General features: G+C 37.0%; 1 protein-coding gene and 1 pseudogene across 27 annotated transcripts in view; both read right to left on the bottom strand.

The window, feature by feature from the left end:
- Positions 1 to 12,279, bottom strand: part of LOC137234393 (serine/threonine-protein kinase PITSLRE-like) — a 46,141-nt pseudogene extending 33,862 nt beyond the window's left edge.
- Positions 1 to 20,966, bottom strand: part of zfh2 (Zn finger homeodomain 2) — a 2,927,436-nt gene that overhangs the window by 2,446,288 nt on the left and 460,182 nt on the right. The window lies entirely within an intron of this gene.

The following is a 20,966-nucleotide window of genomic DNA, read 5'->3' as shown; positions in this document are numbered from 1 at the left end:
TGCTACTGTTGGGCCACAAAAATCAATACAATTATTTACATTCTTGGAGATAGTTTTAGGTTCGGTGGCTTTTTGTATAGAACCTTCTCTTAGGCCTACAATCCAAACTACATGTCATGACGGAATGAGATAGTTTTAGGTTCGGTGGCTTTTTGTATAGAACCTTCTCTTAGGCCTACAATCCAAACTACATGTCATGACGGAATGAGGTAGAATGGGACTAAGATTTTTAAAGGGGCTCAGATTTTTAAAAAGCCACTCGACTTTGTCTTGGCATTCCGATATACCGCCCGCCCCTTCCGTATGTATGTATGTACAAGAGAAATACTCAAACCATGCTGATAAGAAACCTTAACCGTCCAACATTGAAACATATTTCTATGTATATAAGAAAATAAATCCACATGCTGTATTTCATTTAATTAAATTCGTTATCAGTTTCCAAAAGTATAAAACATAGAAAACCGATCACTTCCCATTTACTTCAGCTTACAACAGTTTTAAACTAGCTACCCTTTCAGTTGAACTTTAGCCTGCGGTTCAAAAATCGGAGAAGAAAAAACAAAAAACTGAATTTTTTATTAATATATAGATCTCGAGCCGACAAAGGCATCAAAAAAAAGGAACCAAACATAATAAAAACTCTAGAAAAAAATAAAAAAAGTATGCTTTCGTTTGTGTGCGGGTATTAATTTAAATTTGAAGATTGAACATTTTATTTGTCTTTTTATTAGGTTTTAAGTTTGTATGTTCATACTTACACATATAAGTACATGAGAATTTTATAATAAACTAAAGGGCATCTTTTTAATGAATTTTGGATTTCTTTATCACAAAGTTTTGTATTTTAATAAAACGTGTTCTCACATTGATTACAACCATTTGGGCTCCTTAAACATGACAGCATATAAATTATACATTTTTTTAAATATGAAGATTGACATTTTATTTGTCTTTTTATTAGGTTGTAAGTTTGTATGTACATACTGACACAGACACATCCATCCATATACATACATTTAGAAAGATAAAGTAGCCTCAATGTATATAAATTGGACATCTTTTCGGTAAAAAATGTAGGAAATTTTTTAAAGCAGCTCAGCACTCATCTATATTTCAAGGGTAATCATTTTATAAGGATTTTCAACCGTGTTTAACCAGGATAACTTCTAATAAACCGTAATAAACTTTAATACTTATACATCGTTACTTCTTTAACACCGCTTCTTATTGTAGGTATATTCCACATTATGAATCAAGCTCTTAAGGATTTTAAATCAATTTCAAAGGAAAAAATCTCAAAAAAGCCAATATTGAAGGTGATTGATGTACCAATTAATAAAAAAATAAAAATGTATCCGTGTAGTTTTTGTGAAAAGACATATACTCAGAAGAAGAATTTAGATAGACATATTACAATGAAACATCAAGTTATAAAAGAACCCCAATTTTTTGCGAGCAATGTAAAATTCAAGTGAAAGGAAATGTATGGACAGCACACGTGAGAAAAAATATACATAAAAAGAATTGTATGTATAATGTAAATAGTAATGTTAAATGTATTAGTGTTATGTTTAATAATCGCATTGAAACATACGTTTTGGAAAACGATCAACGCAATGATTTAATTGTTGAAAATTATTTTGAAAAGCACTTTAAGGAATTATCTGAAAAAGCATGAAATCATCAAATTTAACTTTGAATTATTTTGTAAATATATTCAAATAAAAGAAAATATTGAAGAATTTGCTATAATGTCACACCAAACGTTAATGACTGAAGCATTTATGGAGAACACTATTGTTGTTGATATAATTAAGGAAAAGTTTAGTAAATTAATTGAAAAAATTAATACATTTTAAGAGCGAGATAGTGGTTGGAGTCTAAGTGAAATTATTCATCTAGAAGTAAACATATATAAATACCCACCAAATGGGTTGTACAACAGCACCAAATCTGCTTCCTGAAAACTTCCCGAATTAATTGCTTTATCGTATCTGGCTTTCATCTTGTCACTCATAGTCTTTGCTCGTTGCCTTACAAGATCGTGTATCTCTATCAGCTCTTCTTCCAAGACACCAGTGGATTTCTTGACATTTCTCTCCGCATCGGCATCTATCCCAAACTTCAAATCAGCTGGAAGTCCAAGGTCATTGCCAAAAATTACTTTTGCAGGGGCTTGGCCCGTTGTCCCATGCACTGCTGATCGGTAAGCCATCGAGAATAATGGTATGTGGGTATCCCACTCCTTATGGTACTTGTCTACTACTTTCCATAAATGTTCCTCCAAGGTTCTATTGAAACGTTCCACCATACCACGGGACTGAGGATGCAATGCAGTTGTCCGTGTTTTTCGAATGCCCAATGATTTACACATTTCTTCGAACACAGCTGATTCGAAATTCCTGCCTTGGTCAGAATGTAACTCCATTGGTACCCCATACCTTGCAACCCAATTGTTTATAAACACTTCTGCTACTGTTTCCGCTTCTTGATTTGGGATTGGGTATACCTCTGGCCATTAGCTGAAATAATCCATAAGCACCAGTACATATTTGTTTCCGCAGTTGTTAGTAGGAAATGGACCTGCGACATCCATAGCGATCCTTTCAAATGGCGCACCTGAGTTATATTGCTTCATCTGGCCATGACTTCGGGTTTTGGGCCTTTCGCTCTGCTGCAAACCTGCAGTTCGCAATCCACTCAGTGACCGACTGACGGCAACCAACCCAATAGAATCTCTGCTTAATTTTCTCGAGCGTCTTCGTGATTCCAAGATGACCTCCACTTGGACCATTATGCAGCTCGCTGAGCACGTCAGGAATCCTCTTTCTGGGAACAACTGTCAGTTTCTTCTTGCATTGACCATCCTCACTCTCCCACACTCGATGAATACAACCGGATATCAATTCTAAACTGTTCCACTGTGCCCAATATGACTTCGCAATGGGACTCTCTGCTGACATCTCCTCTCTGTTTGGTTTTTCGTTTCCTTCGAGCCCTTGCATAACATGTGACAGATCTGTATCTTTTAGCTGACACTTCCTTAGCTGTTCCTTGTCGCATTCATCTGTACATGTTATAGTCATTAGACATCTATAATGTTTTCTTTAGCCTCGGCCTTTGAACAGTGCTTGCATTCCAAACTACATGGCCTTTGTGACATTTCATCAGCATTTCCATTGGTACTACCTTTTCGATTCTCAATGGAAAAGTCATAGCTTTGTAGTCGCTCGACCCACCGTGTCAATTGTCCTTCCAGATTACGGAACTGCAGAAGCCATTTCAACGCTGCGTGATCTGTCCTGACGCGGAATCGTTGGCCGTAGAGGTATTTGTGAAAATGTATAATGTACTCTACCAATGCAAACAGCTCTCTCCGAGTAACGCAATAGTTCCTCTCTGGTTTTCCAATCGAACGGCTGTAATATGCAACTACCATCTCCTGTCCATAAACTAGTTGTGATAAAACGCCTCCTATAGCATATCCACTCGCATCTGTATCTAGAATAAAGGTTGCTCCTGGAATCGGATATGCCAACATTGGAGCAGTGCACAAACGCTCTTTCAATGTTTGGAAAGCCACTTCTTGCTTCTTCTTCCATTCAAAAGCTTTATTTTTCGTGTAAGCTCATGGAGGCTATGGGCTACGCTGGAAAAGTTTAGTACAACTCGCCGATAATATGTGCACAGCCCAAGGAAACTTCTTAATTCATGCAAGTTCTGTGGTCTTGGCCAATACTTTACTGCCTCTATGTTTTCATTCGCTGTACGGATAGCTTCTGTCGTTGCCTTGTGACCCAAATAATTTACTTCCTTTTTAAATAGCGCACACTTTTTGGGACTTAGTTTCAGACCAGCGCAAGCTATTCTCCGGAAAAGTTCCTCCAAGTTTTTAAGATGTTCATTGAAGTTCTTGCCCAATACGATGATGTCGTCCAGGTATACCAAGCATGTTTTCCAATGCAGACCTTTCAATGCCTGATCCATTAGTCTCTCAAAAGGAGCTGGTACATTACATTACAAAGTCCAAAAAGCATTACTCTAAATTGCCAAAGACCATCTCCGACGCTGAAGGCTGTTTTTTCTTTGTCTTCCTCCTTCACCTCCACTTGCCAGTAGCCACTTTTCAGGTCCAGTGTGGAAAATCATTTCGTACCAGAGAGCGAGTCCAGATTGTCGTCAATTCTTGGCATTGGGTAGCTATCCTTTTTCGTGACGTCGTTCAACTTGCGGTACTCCACGCAAAACCTCATTTTCCCATCCTTCTTCTTCACAAGTACCACAGGTGAGCTCCATGGACTAGCTGATGGTTCGATGACGCCGCTGCCGCTCATCTCTTGTACGATTTGACTCACAACTTCACGTTTTGCAAGTCGAACACTGGGAGGAGCTCGACGTATCGGCCTCGCGTCTCCAGTGTCAATTTGATGTTTCACAACATTGGTGCGGCCTGGTTTGGAACCATCCTGATCAAATATGTTTGCGTACTTTTGGGAGCAGTTGCTTTGACTTACTCTGATAATCTTCCTCTAGCCCCTCCGTCCATGCCGTGATTTGAAAGATCAGTATTACTAGATGAAACGTATTCCTGGAGCTGTTCACAGTTAATAATTACTTCAGCCTCTTGGCATCTTCCCAAAATAGCTCCTTTGGTACGTTTGAGTGGTGATTTGAACTCATTGAGTACTCTTGCCGGAATACGTCCATCTTGTTTTGTCATAGCCAGGGTTTTTCCAACAAGTATGTTCGGTGCTGATTTGTTTGTTGCTTCGAAAACCCACATTATGTTTGTCCCACAATCCCCATCAACATTTGCCCAGATGGCTGCTTCTGATTTTGGTGGTATTTGCTGACTCTCTTCCACCAGCACTCGTTTACTGCTGTAGCCTCTCTCGTAGCCGAAATTAAGTGGCACATCCATGTTCTTATATCGCATCGTCTTGCTTTGCATATCGATCTTAATTCCTTGGTCGATTAAGAAGTCCACTCCAATTCTGATTTCATCAACAATCTCTGCCACTATAAAGTTGTGTACTACCGTGACGTTCGCAATTGCGACTTCACGTGCTACTTCACCTAGAACCGTGGTGTCTTCTCCAGTGGCTGTACGCAATCTTGCTCCATGCAATGGTCTTATTTTCTTGTTGATTAAATCCGCTCGAATGATGGAATGAGATGCACCCGTATCTACAGTCAGTAAACGTTTCTTTCCATCCACATGTCCTCCGACAGTAAGATTGCTTGACCTTCTGCCAATTGGCGAGATAGAGATTATGGAGAATTTAATTGAGGGAGCCAGCTGTCGCCCCTTGCGGCTGACTCTCTTTAGTTTAACGATTGAGTGGACTTGGAGATTTGCTCATCTCCGTCAGCTCTGCGTTTACGGCCACCCAGATTGTTAGAACTATTAGGACCGGTGCTGCAATGACGTGCAATGTGGCCTGGGTTGCGGCACTTGAAACATTTCATAACTCCAGAGTTTTTCTGTTGTGATCCCTTCAGTGCTTCCAAAATTGTGTCCACCCAATCTGGCCTTCTACTTCGACACGATGGGCTTTGTACGCTGGCTTACTCAAAAGTGAGGCAATTTCCTGAGTCAGTGCATGGGATACCGTTTCAGCGAATGTTTGCTTTGGGTTCGCGTATGTGGCTCGCTTCGTTTCGAAGTCCCGTATGCCGTTTATAAAGCTCTGAATCGTTACCCTTTCAGTGTATTCCACAGGGGCGTCCGTATTTGCAAGATGAGCCAATCATTCAGCATCCGAAGGAAACTCCTGCAATATCTCATTTGCTTTTTGGTAACGGTTTTGCAACTCAATTTGGTATATCTGTTTTCTGTGTTCGCTTCCGTATCGCCGTTCTACAGCAGCCGTCAATGCTTCACAACTGTTACGTTCGTACTCTGGGATGGTCTTTAATATCTCAGCAACTTTATCTTCATCATTCCTGTTGTTCACTACTGCGGTCTTCTCAAACTGTAGCTTAAAGACCTGGAAAGGAACAGAACCGTCAAAGGATGGTGTTTTTACCTTTGGATTACTTGCTGAAACAGCTGCGCGATTTAATTGCAACTCCTGTATACGATCTCTCAAAGCATCCACATCAGCCTCGAATTTTTCTTCAAACTGCATTATTTTTTCGTCCATGCGCGCTTCGAGTTTTGATGATATACGCGCCTCTTGTGCTTCTAGTTGTACTGTTATGCGTGTCTCTTCTTCTTTCCGTTGAGTTGCCGTATATGTCTTTTGTTCTTCCAGCTGTGATGAAATTTGTGTTTCATGTGCTTCAATCTTCGCTGTTTTACGGTTCTCCTGCGATTCTAGTTGTTTGTCCATCTTGGATGTTATGCGTGTCTCTTGCGATGCCAGTTGAGATGACATTTGTGACGACATTTCTGAAATGCGTGCCTCCTGTGCTTCCATCTTGGATGTTAAACGTGTCTCTTGCGATTCCAGCGGAGATGCCACTGTCGATGTCTGAGCAGTTATTGCAGGCAATATCATGTTCAAGTCTGTGCTCGTAACTGTCTGCGTTGTTTCGTTTTTCTCTTTTGTTGTTGTCTCGTCGACATCAAGATGAAAGACATACTTTTCCACGTTAATTCCTTCTGCTTCCATTGCCTCTCGTAGTCGTGCCTGAAGTTCGAGTTTAATGCCGGTTGTATTCAATCCACGGCTCTCCAACTCTTTCTTAAGTTGCTGGATCTTCAATTCACTGAACCTTGCCATGTCCTTGTTGTCCTCTGGAATTTATTCAACAATTCCTCTTCTGACAGCAATTGTTACGAATTTAGTGCAATTCCTCTTATTTGCAACCTTTACTAACGTTCGTATCGCTAAACTGTTGAATAAATAACTCCAATATTTAAAAACGGAAAATGGCCTTTATTCAAGTACTTTCAAAATAACACTTTTATTGCTCGACAGATAGCGTGCTTAATCGAAACTGATTATCGCGCCTCTACTGTTGCTGCCTTTTATTCTCTCTGATTTCCTCGTTCGCATCTTCTAGGCGCTTCCATTTCCAGAATTTACTAGTTGGCCATCAGCTATCAAATTTCTCAGCTGTAACTACAGATGCACGATTTTATAGCTTCTCTCATTGCATACTTTCGGGAGTATCTCAGATATATGCATGTGGTTGTGCCTTGCTTCTCCGCTGCGTGTACGTACATATGTGTAGACATAATGATTGATTCGTTTATGTAGATACAAGCGACTGTCTGCTTTATTGTTGTTGTGACTTCATTTACTTAGCATCAGACTAGGGATGTGAGTATCACTTAGTATCACTAATATTCGTCACAATATATAGCGGGGTTGATGCTCCAAAACATTTTTTTAAAAGTGTTTTCGATGATATTTTAGATATTTACCACCTATATTTGAGTAAAACAGTTAGAATGCATCCATTAGCTACCAACCAACTTAGACGTCAAAAAAAACGAGGATATAGTTTGTCATATTTGTGGAATGGAACTTTTATTAAATAATAGGCTAGCAGACCATTGTCATTTAACTGGTGAATATAGAGGTACAGCACATAATAAATGTTATTTAAAATATCAGATATCAAATTTTACGCCAATATTTTTTCATAATTTGTCTAAATATGATTGCCATTTATTTATTAAAGAGCTGTCATTTGTAGAGGGAGATATAAATATTATTCCCTTAAACAAAGAGTTATATATTTCAATATCAAAGAGAATATATATTAATAATAAAAATACCATTGAACTTAGATTTTTAGATTCATTTCTATTCATGCCTTCTAGTTTAGACAGTTTAGCTAAGAATTTACATAATAATTATTTAGAAATAACAAAGGCTTATTTCCCTAACGAAAATCACTTTGATTTAATGAAACGTTAAGGTATTTTCCCATATGACTAATTAAATTCAGAAGAACGTCTCAACGAAACACAATTACCTGATCATTCACATTTTTTAATAAATTATCAAATGAATCGTGTATCATCGATGGTTATCAGCATGCACAAAATGTTTGGACAACATTTAATAGTTCCAATTTATTAGATTATTTTTTATTATATCTAAAAATAGATATGTTACTGCTCAGTGACCCCTGTGAATATTATACATCTCCAGTAGTATCTTGGGACGCAATGCTTAAAATAACTATAATAGAATTAGAATTGTTTACTGATGCAAACATCCATAATTTTATATTGTCGGGAATTAGAGGCGGGATTGTTCAATGTTACAAACGGCGTTCAGTTGCAAACAATAAATATTTAAGTGATTACGATGCGACTAAGTCTTCAAATTATATAATTTATTTAGATGTTAATAATTTATATGGTTATGCTATGTCACAACATCTCCCTCATAATAATTTTGAATGGATTGAAAACGTAGAGGAGTTCAACGTTTTTAGCTTACCAGAAGATTCTTAAGTCGGATATATATTAGAAGTAGATTTAGATTATCCCATAACCACTCACAATATTCATAATGATTTATCATTTTGTTTTGAAAATAAAAAAGTTGGCTCAATGAAAAACTCAAAGTTGGTTGGTGATTTGAGAAACAAAATAAAAAATATTATTCATTATAGAAATTTACAACAATGTATTAAACATGGACTTGTATTAAAGAAAATTTATAGAATTCTACAATTTATTCAACCAGATTGGTTAAAAAAATATAATGATTTAAATAATTATCACAAAACATTAGCAGCAAATAAGTTTGAAGAAAATTTCTTTAAATTATTGAATAATGCTTTGTATGGGAAAACTATGGAAAATGTAGATAAAAGAGTAGATGTTAAATTAGTACAAGATTGGGAAATACTAATATTGGGGGAAGAGGTAGGAAAAAATTAGGCGCTAGGGCCTTAATAGCAAAATCAAATTTCCATAGTCTAAGCAAATTTTCTAATTATATAATAGCAATTAAATTGAAACAAGTGTCAACTCTGTACAATAAACCGATACATATTGATTTTACCGTATTAGAACTTTCTAAATTTAAATTGTATAGTTTCCATTATGATTATATCAAAGAGAAATATAAAAATAATATTGCTTTGAATTATATGGATACTGATTTATTCATTTATGATATTCAAACTGATGACTTCTATAATGATATTCGTGATGATATTTCAAAAGTTTTCGATACTTCCTCATATCCAATAGAAAACATTTTTAATCTTCCCCAGTTGAATAAGAAAGTTCTAGGTATAATGAAGGATGAATGCAATGGGAAGATAATAAAAGAATTTATAGGTTTAAGAGTTAAAATGTATTCATTTAGAATTGATAACGATATAAATCAAACTTAAAAAATTAAGGAAATAAAAAGTGTGTAAATTCTACATTGAGTTTAAGTGATTTTAGAAAATGTCTGTTGGAAAATAAATTGTATAATGCATCATTGTATACATTTGGATTTAAATTACATACGGTTTATACACAAAATATTTATAAAGTAGCTCTAGGCAATATGGAATATAAGCGAATTGTACGAGAAAATCATATTGATACCTATGCTTATGGTCATTTCGAAACCTTATAGTAGATAGTACTTTACTTTAATACATTTAATATGATCATATGTATTTTACAAACGGCGATGGTTACAAGGACATGTTTCTGAATTTCACTTCTTCATCAGCTAGCTAGCGGGACATTCATATGGCTTAACAGCTAAAAGGCTTGGACTGATATGAATGTTGGAGATTCGAGTTCAACGCTCAGCTCCCGAAAAGCTAGCTGCTGAAAAAGTGAAATTCAGAAACATGTCCTAGTAACCATCGCCGTTTGTAAACTTACAATTTTTCTCTAAAAAGTATTACTATAAGGTTTCGAAATGACCATAAGGATAAGTATCAATATGATTTTCTCGTACAATTCGCTTATATTCCATATTGCTTAGAGCTACTTTATAAATATTTATTGTATAAACCGTGGCGGCCACCGTGGTGTGATGGTAGCGTGCTCCGCCTATCACACCGTATGCCCTAGGTTCGCACCCCGGGCAAAGCAACATCAAAATTTTAGAAATAAGGTTTTTCAATTAGAAGAAAATTTTTCTAAGCGGGGTCGCCCCTCGGCAGTGTTTGGCAAGCGGTCCGGGTGTATTTCTGCCATGAAAAGCTCTCAGTGAAAACTCATCTGCCTTGCAGATGCCGTTCGGAGTCGGCATAAAACATGTAGGTCCCGTCCGGCCAATTTGTAGGGAAAATCAAGAGGAGCACGACGCAAATTGGAAGAGAAGCTCGACCTTAGATCCCTTCGGAGGTTATCGCGCCTTACATTTATTTTTTTTTTATAAACCGTATGTAATTTAGATCTAAATGTATACATTGATGCATTATACAATTTATTTTCCAACAGACATTTTCTAAAATCATTTAAACTCAATGTAGAAGTTACACACTTTTTATTCCCTTAATTTTTTTAGTTTCATTTATATCTTTATCAATTCTAAACGAATACATTTTCGCTCTTAAACCTATAAATTCTTTTATTATCTTCCCATTACATTCATCCTTCATTATACCTAGAACCTTTTTATTCAACTGAGGAAGATTAAAAATGTTTCCTATTGGATATGAGGAAGTATCGAAAAATTTTGAAATATAATCACGAATATCATTATAAAAGTCATCAGTTTGAATATCATATATGAATAAATCAGTATCCATATAATTCAAAGCAATATTATTTTATATTTCTCTTTGATATAATCATAATGGAAACCATATATTTTAAATTTAGAAAGTTCTAAAACGGTAAAATCAATATGTATCGGTTTATTGTACAGAGTTGATACTTTTTTCAATTTAATTGCTATTATATTATTAGAAAATTTGCTTAGACTATGGAAATTTAATTTTGCTATTAAGGCCCTAGCACCTAATTTTTTTCTACCTCTTCCCCCAATATTAGTATTTTCCCAATATTGTACTAATTTAACATCTACTCTTTTATCCAATCTGATTGATTAAATTGTAGAATTCTATAAATTTTCTTTAGTACAAGTCCATGTTTTACATTGTTGCAAATTTCTATAATGAATAATATATTTTATTTTGTTTCTCAAATCACCAATCAACTTTGAGTTTTTCATTGAGCCAACTTTTTTATTTTCAAAACAAAATGGTAAATCATTATGAATATTTTAAGTTATGGGATAATCTAAATCTACTTCTAATATGTATCCGACTTAAGAATCTTCTGGTATGCTAAAAACGTTAAACTCCTCTATGTTATCAATCCATTCAAAATTATTATGAGGGAGATATTGTGACATAGCATAACCATATAAATTATTAACATCTAAATAAATTATATAATTTGAAGACTTAGTCGCATCGTAATCACTTAAATATTTATTGTTAGCAACTGAACGCCGTTTGTAACATTGAACAATCCCGCCCCTAATTCCCGACAATATAAAATTATGCATGTTTTCATCAGTAAACAATTCTAATTCTATTCTAGTTATTTTGAGCATTGCGTCCCAAGATTACTCTGGAGATGTATAATATTGACAAGGGTCTAGTCGATAAATTCCTTTACATAATTTTCTAAAATTTTCAAAAATGCAACTGAGCAGTAACAGATCTACTTTTAGAATAAAAAATTATCTAATAAATTGGAACAATTAAATGTTATCCAAACATTTTGTGCATGCTGATAACATCGATGCTACACGATTCATTTTATAATTTATTAAAAAATGTGAATGATCAGGTAATTGTGTTTCGTTGAGACGTTCTTCTGAATCTAAGTAGTCATATGGGAAAATACCCTTAAAAAAAAAAAATAAATAAAAAAAAAAAAATACCCTTACGTTTCATTAAATCAAAGTGATGTTCGTTAGGGAAATAAGCCTTTGTTATTTCTAAATCATTATTATGTAAATTCTTAGCTAAATTGTCTAACCTAGAAAGCATGAATCGAAATGAATCTAAAAATCTAAGTTCAATGGTATCTTTATAACTAATATATATTCTCTTTGATATTGAAATATATAACTCTTTGTTTAAGGGCATAATATCTATATCCCCCTCTACAGATGACAGCTCTTTAATAAATAAATGGCAATCATATTTAGATAAATTATGAAAAAATGTTGAAGTGAAATTTGATATCTGATATTTTAAAGTACGTTTATTATGTGTTGGACCTCTATATTCACCAGTTAAATGACTATTATTTAATAAAAGTTCCATTCCACAAATATGACAAACTATATCCTCGTTTTGACGTCTAAGTTGGTTGGTAGTTAATGGATGCATTCTAACTGTTTTACTCAAATATAGGTGTTAAATATCTAAAACATCATCGAAAATACTTTTAAAAAAATGTTTTGGAGCATCAACCCCGCTATATATTTTAAAACGATTAAGTTGGTTATTATATGAGCACTTATTAAAATAACAATAGGCATAAGGAATATGTTCTTGTACACATTGAGTCCTACTAGAATTTTGAATATCTATAGGTGTTAGGATCCATTCGAAATATAGTAAATGGTACATCTAATTGCTTTTTGAAATTTTCAAATTTTAGTATTCTTTTCTCAGGTGTAGGCATGCGTGTTAAAATTTTTCTACAATGCTTTTTATGGGTTAGTTATTTTTCTTCCTTATCAAAATGTATTAGACATGTATTGCAAAAATATAATTTATGCACATATCTTGTAACTTGATACCTCATTAATCTACTTAAATTTTTTATCCAAATGGCTTTCATTGAAATCAACACTGTATAAATAAATAAGATTAATGTGATGCGATTTTTCTTCTTTTGTTAAATAATAGGGGCCTACTACCAAATTGTCTTCTATACCAAACACATTTACACTAATATCTGGATTATTTGATTCAAATATTTCAATATCTTTTATTTGTAATGGGAAATTTAAATTTTCAAAATTGAGTACTTTATCATTAATTAAAGTTATAATGGAATCTTGGATATTTCTAATGTGATATGAAGAACACCTTTCTCCATGTTTTGAGGGTTGATAAAGAGATTATGGCATACTTAAAGCAATATATATCATTGTTCACAATATTAATACAAGCTTTTTTATCAGCTATTACTTTTGGTAGTGGTATATACAATGAACCTCTAGCTGGTTGGTATTTATTTATGTTTATTTCTAGATGAATAATTTCACTTAGATTCCAACCACTATCTCGCTCTTGAAATGTATTCATTTTTTCAATTAATTTACTAAACTTTTCCTAAATTATATCAACAACAATATTGTTCTCCATAAATGCTTCAGTCATTAACGTTTGGTGTGACATTATTGCAAATTCTTCAATATTTTCTTTTATTTTAATATATTTGCAAAATAATTCACAGTTAAATTTCATGTTTTCATGCTTTTCTATAGACTTCTGTAAAAGTTCAGATAATTCGTTAAAGTGTTTTCAGAGAAATTTTCAACAATTAAATAATTGGGTTGATCGTTTTCAAAAACGTATTTTTCAATGCGATTATTAAACATAGCACTAATACATTTAACATTACTATTTACATTATACATACAATTCTTTTTATGTATATTTGTTCTCACATGTGCTGCCCATACATTTTCTTTCACTTGAATTTTACATCGCTCGCAAAAAATTGGGTTTTTTTTATAACTGGATGTTTCATTGTAATATGTCCATCTAAATTCCTCTTCCGAGTATATACCTTTTCCTTTAGGGGGTTAAGATACTTGGCTTGGATATCATAAGTGGTTTCAGGCTCTGGATCAGGGACTGATATCAGTCTTAGACCGGCCATAGTGACGAATGTCACGCGTGATTAGTTATCACGTCCTGCACGAGGTGCCCCTGCTTCTACTGATAATGGCGGATCTAGAGAGGACAACTCGATAAAACCCGCACCCCTTGAGTCATTGTGCCGAGCTCAGGGGAGGGAGAGTCAAGATCGGTACACAACGGTGACGAACTGGACTGTTTAAGGACTTTGATTTCACTTTACATTTTGACTTGATGACATTGGGCTGGTAGGTGCGGTATTCTGCCACTTTAGTAGGTCGGGGTGAAACCCTACCAAAATGGCTGGTAGGCTAATGCTGCACCTGCCCACGTCCCGTTAAAACCGTGGCGGGCCTCAAGGTACGTTCCGGCTCCGTCGCCGTTAAGTTGGTGGTGTAGGTGCGGTTGAAGATTTTCCCGCTTCGCGTCCGGTCTGGCTCTGAACGCATTACTCATAAGGTAATGCGTCAACCCTCGCGTGGCCTCCCTGCGTAGCATAGATAACCACGAGATCGTTAAAGGGCGACTACACAATCGGCTCCGGATAGCGGCCTTGAGGGGGGACTTTTTTAGAATGGACAATACTAATACGAATCCGCCAAGGATGGGGTGCGGAAGAAGAGCGCTTTTGATGGAAATCCGTCAAATCAATCTTAAGCACTCTAAGGCGGCTTCCGCAAATTTGTTGCTCTGCCTTGAAAAAGGCGGAGTGGATATAGTCCTTGTCCAGGAGCCGTGGCTGAGTAGTAACGGCAGTAAGATTTCTGGATTAAGGACTGGAAAATTCAACACCTTGGTGCATGCGGAGGCAAGTAGGCCTAGATCCTGTGTGCTTGTTAAAAAAGAGATTAAAGCTTTTATTCTCTCTAATTTCAGCAATGCTGACGTAACCACGGTCTGCCTCGAGCGAGGAAGTAATGAAATGTGGGTGGTCTCAGCGTACATGCCCCACGGGGACGTAGTGGGACCACCACCTGCGATACTGGGTGAAATCACCGCTGAAGCAAGGCGGAGAGGTGTTGGCGTGATCATCGGTGCCGATGCAAATGCCCATCATAGCATTTGGGGAAGCTCGGATACCAACACTAGAGGTGAGTCTTTATTTACTTTTATTGTAGATGAGGGACTTTGTATATGTAATAGGGGGAATGACCCGACTTTTATTACTGCGTTAAGGGAGGAGGTCCTGGACCTCACCCTGGTTAGTAGAGAACTGGAAGGTCGGATATCTGGATGGAGGGTTCTCAACGAGCACTCCTTCTCTGATCACCGATATATTCAGTTCTCAGTGAACGAAGAACGTCCCGGTAAAATATCTTTTAGGAACCCTAAAAGTACTAACTGGGACTTGTATTGTAGGAAGCTGGGAGAGCTACTGCCTGCGGTGCCTATCATTAGTTCGGGCCTGTCCGAATCTGAGATAGACGTTCTGGTGGAAAACTTCACCTCGGCAAGCAATAGCGCCTTTCAGCTGTCCTGCCCATTGAAAACTTACAGGGGGAAGGGCAAGCCGCCCTGGTGGTCGGATTCTCTTGACGACCTAAGAGCGTCCAGTCGGCGGCTCTTCAACAGAGCCAGGAGGAGTAAATTACCCTCGGACTGGGAGCTCTATAAGGTGAGTCTGGGGATTTATAAATATGAAATAAGGATAGCCAAGCGAGATGCATGGCGAAGCTTCTGCGAAAACGTAGAAGGCTGCAATGAATCCGCGAGATTTAGAAAAATACTCTCTAGGAACCCCGCTCCTCTGGGGTATCTGAGAGATGATGGTGGGGACTGGTCGATGAGTAGCGAGGAGTCCCTAAGGCTTTTACTGGACAATCATTTTCCCGATGTCCGAGTTGCGCAGGGATCTTCGCCTGCATGGTCGGCGGTCGTTGGCCATGCAGAAGTGCCTGCCATTCCAATACGGGAAAGTCAGATAACCTGGGCTATAGGGTCGTTCAAGCCCTATAAGTCTCCGGGCCCGGATGGAATCATTCCTGCGCAGCTTCAAAGGTCTTTGGGGATTTCCTGCCGCTGGTTGGCCATCATATATACTAACTGCCTCAGGCTTAACTATATCCCGAAGTCTTGGCACACGGTTAGGGTTATTTTCATTCCGAAGGCCGGCAGAAGCTCTCATGTATCACCTAAGGATTTCAGGCCAATCAGTCTCTCGTCGTTTCTTCTTAAGACGTTTGAGCGGTTGATTGACCTGTACCTACGGGAAAGGATACCTCGGGGGTTACTGTCGGCTTCACAACATGCGTACTGCAAGGGCAGATCGACGGAAACAGCTCTCCATTCGATTGTAAAGAAAATAGAGGGGTCCCTAGAACACAAAGAGTATGCTCTGGGTGCCTTTCTAGACATCGAGGGAGCTTTTAACAATGTCTTACCGGGGTCAATCGAAAGAGCTCTGGTGGCTTTAGGAGTCGAGGCGGCTCTGGTTGAATTTATTAGCAAACTTCTATGCGGCAGAATTGTCGCAGCGGAGTGGGGAGGGGCCATAATTAAGAGGAAGGTGTGCAGGGGCACGCCACAGGGGGGTGTCCTATCTCCTCTCCTCTGGGTTGTGGTAGTCAACGAGCTTCTTGTGGAGCTGGAAGCCAATGGTTGTCGGGTGGTTGCCTATGCAGATGACCTCGCTATCCTAGTCAGAGGCAAATTTCTGGGCGCCCTGCGCGATGTTCTTCAGGGCTACCTGGATACTGTGGCTAGGTGGGCTGAATCATGTGGATTGGCGGTCAACCCGGGAAAAACGGAATTGGTCCTTTTCACAAGAAGATATAAGGTGCCCGATTTCAGAACTCCCTCGATTGCAGGGGTACCGTTGGTACTTTCTGATAGGGTTAAATATTTGGGGATTGTTTTGGACAAGAAACTGTCCTGGAGACCCAATGCGGAAGATCGGGCCAGGAAGGCCGCCATTGCCTTGTACTGCTGCAGAGGAGCTATCGGAAAGAGATGGGGACTCTCGCCAAGAATAGTACACTGGCTTTATGAGATGGTGGTCAAACCGATTCTGCTATATGGGGTGCTGGTCTGGTGGAAAGCACTGGACACGGCGAGCACCTCCAAAATGTTAGTGTCAGTGCAACGGACGGCGCTGATCGGTATCAGTGGCGCTCTCAGAACAACGCCTACCTTGGCACTGAACGTCATGCTGAACATATACCCAGTAGATATTGCGGGAAAGGCGGCCGCGGCAAGGTCGTTGGTCAGGCTTCGTGATATGGGATATAGACTTTCTGACCGCGGACACTCTAGCCTTCTTACCAGTTTCGACTTCATCCCGGACAGAACGGACTACTGTATGCCGATAACAGCTCCCTATACAACCTTCACCCCAGTTATTCCAGAGAGAGAGGATTGGAGAAGAGGAATTATCTGGGGCATGGGACCGGTTAACTTGTTCACGGATGGGTCAAAGCTGGATGGAAAGGTTGGTGGGGGGGTCTTTTGTCAAGAGCTAAATTTAAGCCGCAAGTTTAAGTTGGCTGATCACTGCAGTGTATTCCAAGCGGAAATTGCTGCGATTAAGGATGCGGTGGATGGAATGCTATCCAGTGCTACCACGGTTAGGGAATTTAACATCTACTCTGATAGCCAATCGGCTATCAAGGCCTTGAGCTCAACTACAGTGCGATCGAGGGTGGTCTGGGAGTGCCTGACCTCGCTTGCGATTGCATCGAATTATTTTACAATTAAGATTATCTGGGTCCCGGGCCATAGTGATATCCCGGGTAACTGTCAAGCGGATCTCTTAGCCCGCATCGGTACAACTGAACCGGATGAAGATGGCTGTAGGGACTTCGGGATCCCGCTGGCCACCTGTGGATTGCTCCTCCATAGCTGGGCCTCGAATCAGCTCAGCAAACGTTGGGCGGATACCACGTCTTGCAGGGTAGCAAGATCTTTCTGGCCGAAAGTGGATGGCAGGAGGTCTGCTGAAATAATTGGGTTCACTAAGGCTCACCTATCAATGGTCATTGGGGTTTTGACAGGGCACTGTCCCATGGGTATCCATGCGGTACGTCTCAATATACTGGAAACTCCATCCTGCTGCAGCTGTATGGAGGATGATGAGGTGGAATCACCAAATCACTTTATGCTTGATTGTCCAGCTTTTGCCAGAATTAGGCGAAAGTACTTCGGTCGCGACTCACTTGGATCTCCCGAGGATATATCCAAAGTTGAGATCGGTATCATTCGGAGCTTTATCGTTGCTACCCAACGATTCTCTAAGTAGCTGGATCTAGGTCACCGTTATTTTTGGTGTATGTGGTATCACAACGGACCTTCGTGTTGTCCAAGTGAGCTATCCTTATCAGGGCAGCTACCACCTAACCTATCCTATCCTATATACCTTTTCACAAAAACTACACGGATACTTTTTTATTCTTTTATTAACTGGTACATCAATCACCTTCAATATTGGCTTTTTTGAGCTTTTTTCCTTTGAAATTGATTTTAAATCCTTAAGAGCTTGATTCATAATATGAAATATACCTACAATAATCAGCGGTGTTAAAGAAGTAACGATGTATAAGTATTAAAGTTTAATACGGTTTATTAGAAATGATCCTGGTTAAACACGCTTGAAAATTTTTATAAAATGATTTTCATTGAAATATAGATGAGTGCTGAGCTGCTTTAAAAAATTTACTATATTTTTTACAGAAAAGATGTCCAATTTATATACATTGAGACAAGTAGCCCTTGTCTTTCTAAATGTATGTATATGGAGCATCTGTTCCTGTAAACGAAATCTAACCACTAAAGGGTTATTAAATGTTGGAAAAATTAATTTAAATGGTAAGGTAGAAAAAGTTCCCTCATTTGAAGTTAATTTTCAAAATGGTGTAGATATTCAAAAATTAAAGTTTTTAATACAGCAGCGGTTCGATGATGAAATTAAGGAGGATAATATTGATTTGGGATGCGCTCGAACTTCAACCAAAAAACATTATGTTAGTTGTGATATTGAGTGGATATGTGAAGATAAATTTATTAATGAATTTTTAGGAATTGTATACAAATATAAAGGTATCGGTTTTGCTCGTATTAGGCACTTGACAGAAAGGTTATATGGATTTATTAAATTTATTCATAGCAAATGTTTTATTTATAAATGCGCAAATATTTTAAATTTGAAATAATATAGTTCATGTTAATATTTAAAAAATTAAAATAAAAATTGTATTTATTTATTTAAAAAGGTTTATTTGAAAAAAATAAGTATTTGCAGGTAGAATTTATTTAAAATATTTACAACGAAGTTGATTATAAATTCTAATTCAGTATCAAACAGGTAGTACAATAAAAAAGAAGAAAATGACTTTCCCGAAATATTTAGAAAAGTTTTTAACAAAATATGGCGACTTAGTTGATGCTGAACATCGAATATTTTTTTATTCCATGATAAATGATTTGACATCGTGTCTATCAGATTCATTTATATATTCATCCAATGTATTACACAAGAAGTATTGTCATTTTGATGATAATTTATGTAAGGAAACAGTAGATATACGTAATTGTATTTCGCATTATTCCTGATATAAAACATTAAAAAATTTATTTTTTATATGCTGTCATGTTTAAGGAACCTAAATGGTTGTAATCAGACGTTTTATTAAAATACAAAGCAAAAAACTGAAGAACTGTGTGATAAAGAACCCTCAATTTCATGACAAAGATACACTTTAGTTAAAAATCTACAAACTAATTGTGCGGCTTCATGAAATTCTCACGTACCTACATACATATATGTCAGTATGTATACAAGACAAAGTCTAGGGGCTCTCTAAAAATCTAAGGGACTCTTTAAAAACGCTCGAGCTAAGTCTAGGGTTCATTAGAAATATGAGGGGTCATTTAAAAATTTAGGGCCCCCTTTTAAAATCTGAGTTCGATACACTCCTGCATTGAAAACATCTAAGCTCTTTTTTTCTTGCAGTCAGAAAAGAAACAAAAAGCTCTGCTTTTTCTTATAAATCAGCCAGAACACAAACCGGAAGAACGTATAACGAGTTGGTAGGGTGAGACATGTTCCGAGTTTTATCATACAAAATGCAAAAAGCTCTATGCTTAAGAACGTTTGCGCCTAAATGTAGGCAACGAAAAAAACACCTACCAGGGATCCTTCAAAAAATCTTCCCCCTACTGCAACCGGTTAAAACTACTACAGTTATCCACGTTATTGCTTGGCCTCTAATTTATTGTAAAACTAATAAGAGGGTTGATAAATAGTCCATTTTTGCTGGGTGAAATCCAGATTAATGTTCCAATTAGGCCATCTAGACATTTTCTTTAAATTTTTGTAGCTACATGCAGATCGAATTATGAAATGCACGAACCACTTCGCTGTTTATGTCATGATTTTAAAAAATACTGTAAAAATTTTGACGCCTGTGACTCGTTTCTTAGTATTAAATAATACCTTTTAACTACATTAAATTTGTAATTTGAAATGTAGCAAAGAACGTTAACCGTGATATTACTGTTCAACTCTCTATTGCAAATATGAAAGTACATGCCTGTTATTGGAAATTTGTTTGCAAACTTTTGATTTGCTCATTATTTTTATATGTATGTACTCAAATTTATTCTGTATATATTTTAAATTTTATATTTTATTTATAAATTTTATTCTGTATAAATATTGTCTACTATTAATTTGCTCTATTGTTGTCAATGTCATAAATTCACGTGTGCCCCTTACTGGGCAACCAGCTCCCTCATGAGTACTTTGTGTAAGGTTTTTTTGAGATATTCACAAGAATTCGTTTACAACATTTTAATTTCTGCATACGTCTAAGTTTTGAATTTTAAATTTTCAAGCGTTTAATTAGGTACTTTCACTTTATTTCACTTTATTTCACTTAGTCAATGGACTTAAATCCTTACAGACTATGATACAAACTAAAGTTAAGAGATAGTTATTTGAAAAATAATACATAATACTTAGGAAGCAGATTTTAACATATTTAGCAGTTTCGCTTTTGGAGCAGAAAAGTCTAGATTTACAACAGTACTGATAGAGTTAAACTCACGGAGAGCACGAGCAATTGGAGCATTACTGGAATAGTGGGTTTTAAAATTTTCACAATAAAATGTATAAAAACTGCGAAGACACCTCCGAGGAATATTAAATCGAATCCTATCCAATAAATATGGACAGTCAACGAACCCATTAATAATATCATACGTAAATG

The sequence above is a fragment of the Eurosta solidaginis genome, chromosome X (genome assembly GCF_040869045.1).
Source record: "Eurosta solidaginis isolate ZX-2024a chromosome X, ASM4086904v1, whole genome shotgun sequence".
NCBI lineage: Eukaryota > Metazoa > Arthropoda > Insecta > Diptera > Tephritidae > Eurosta > Eurosta solidaginis.
The sequence above is the reverse complement of the archived record's forward strand: the minus strand, read 5'-3'. Positions and strand labels throughout refer to the sequence as shown.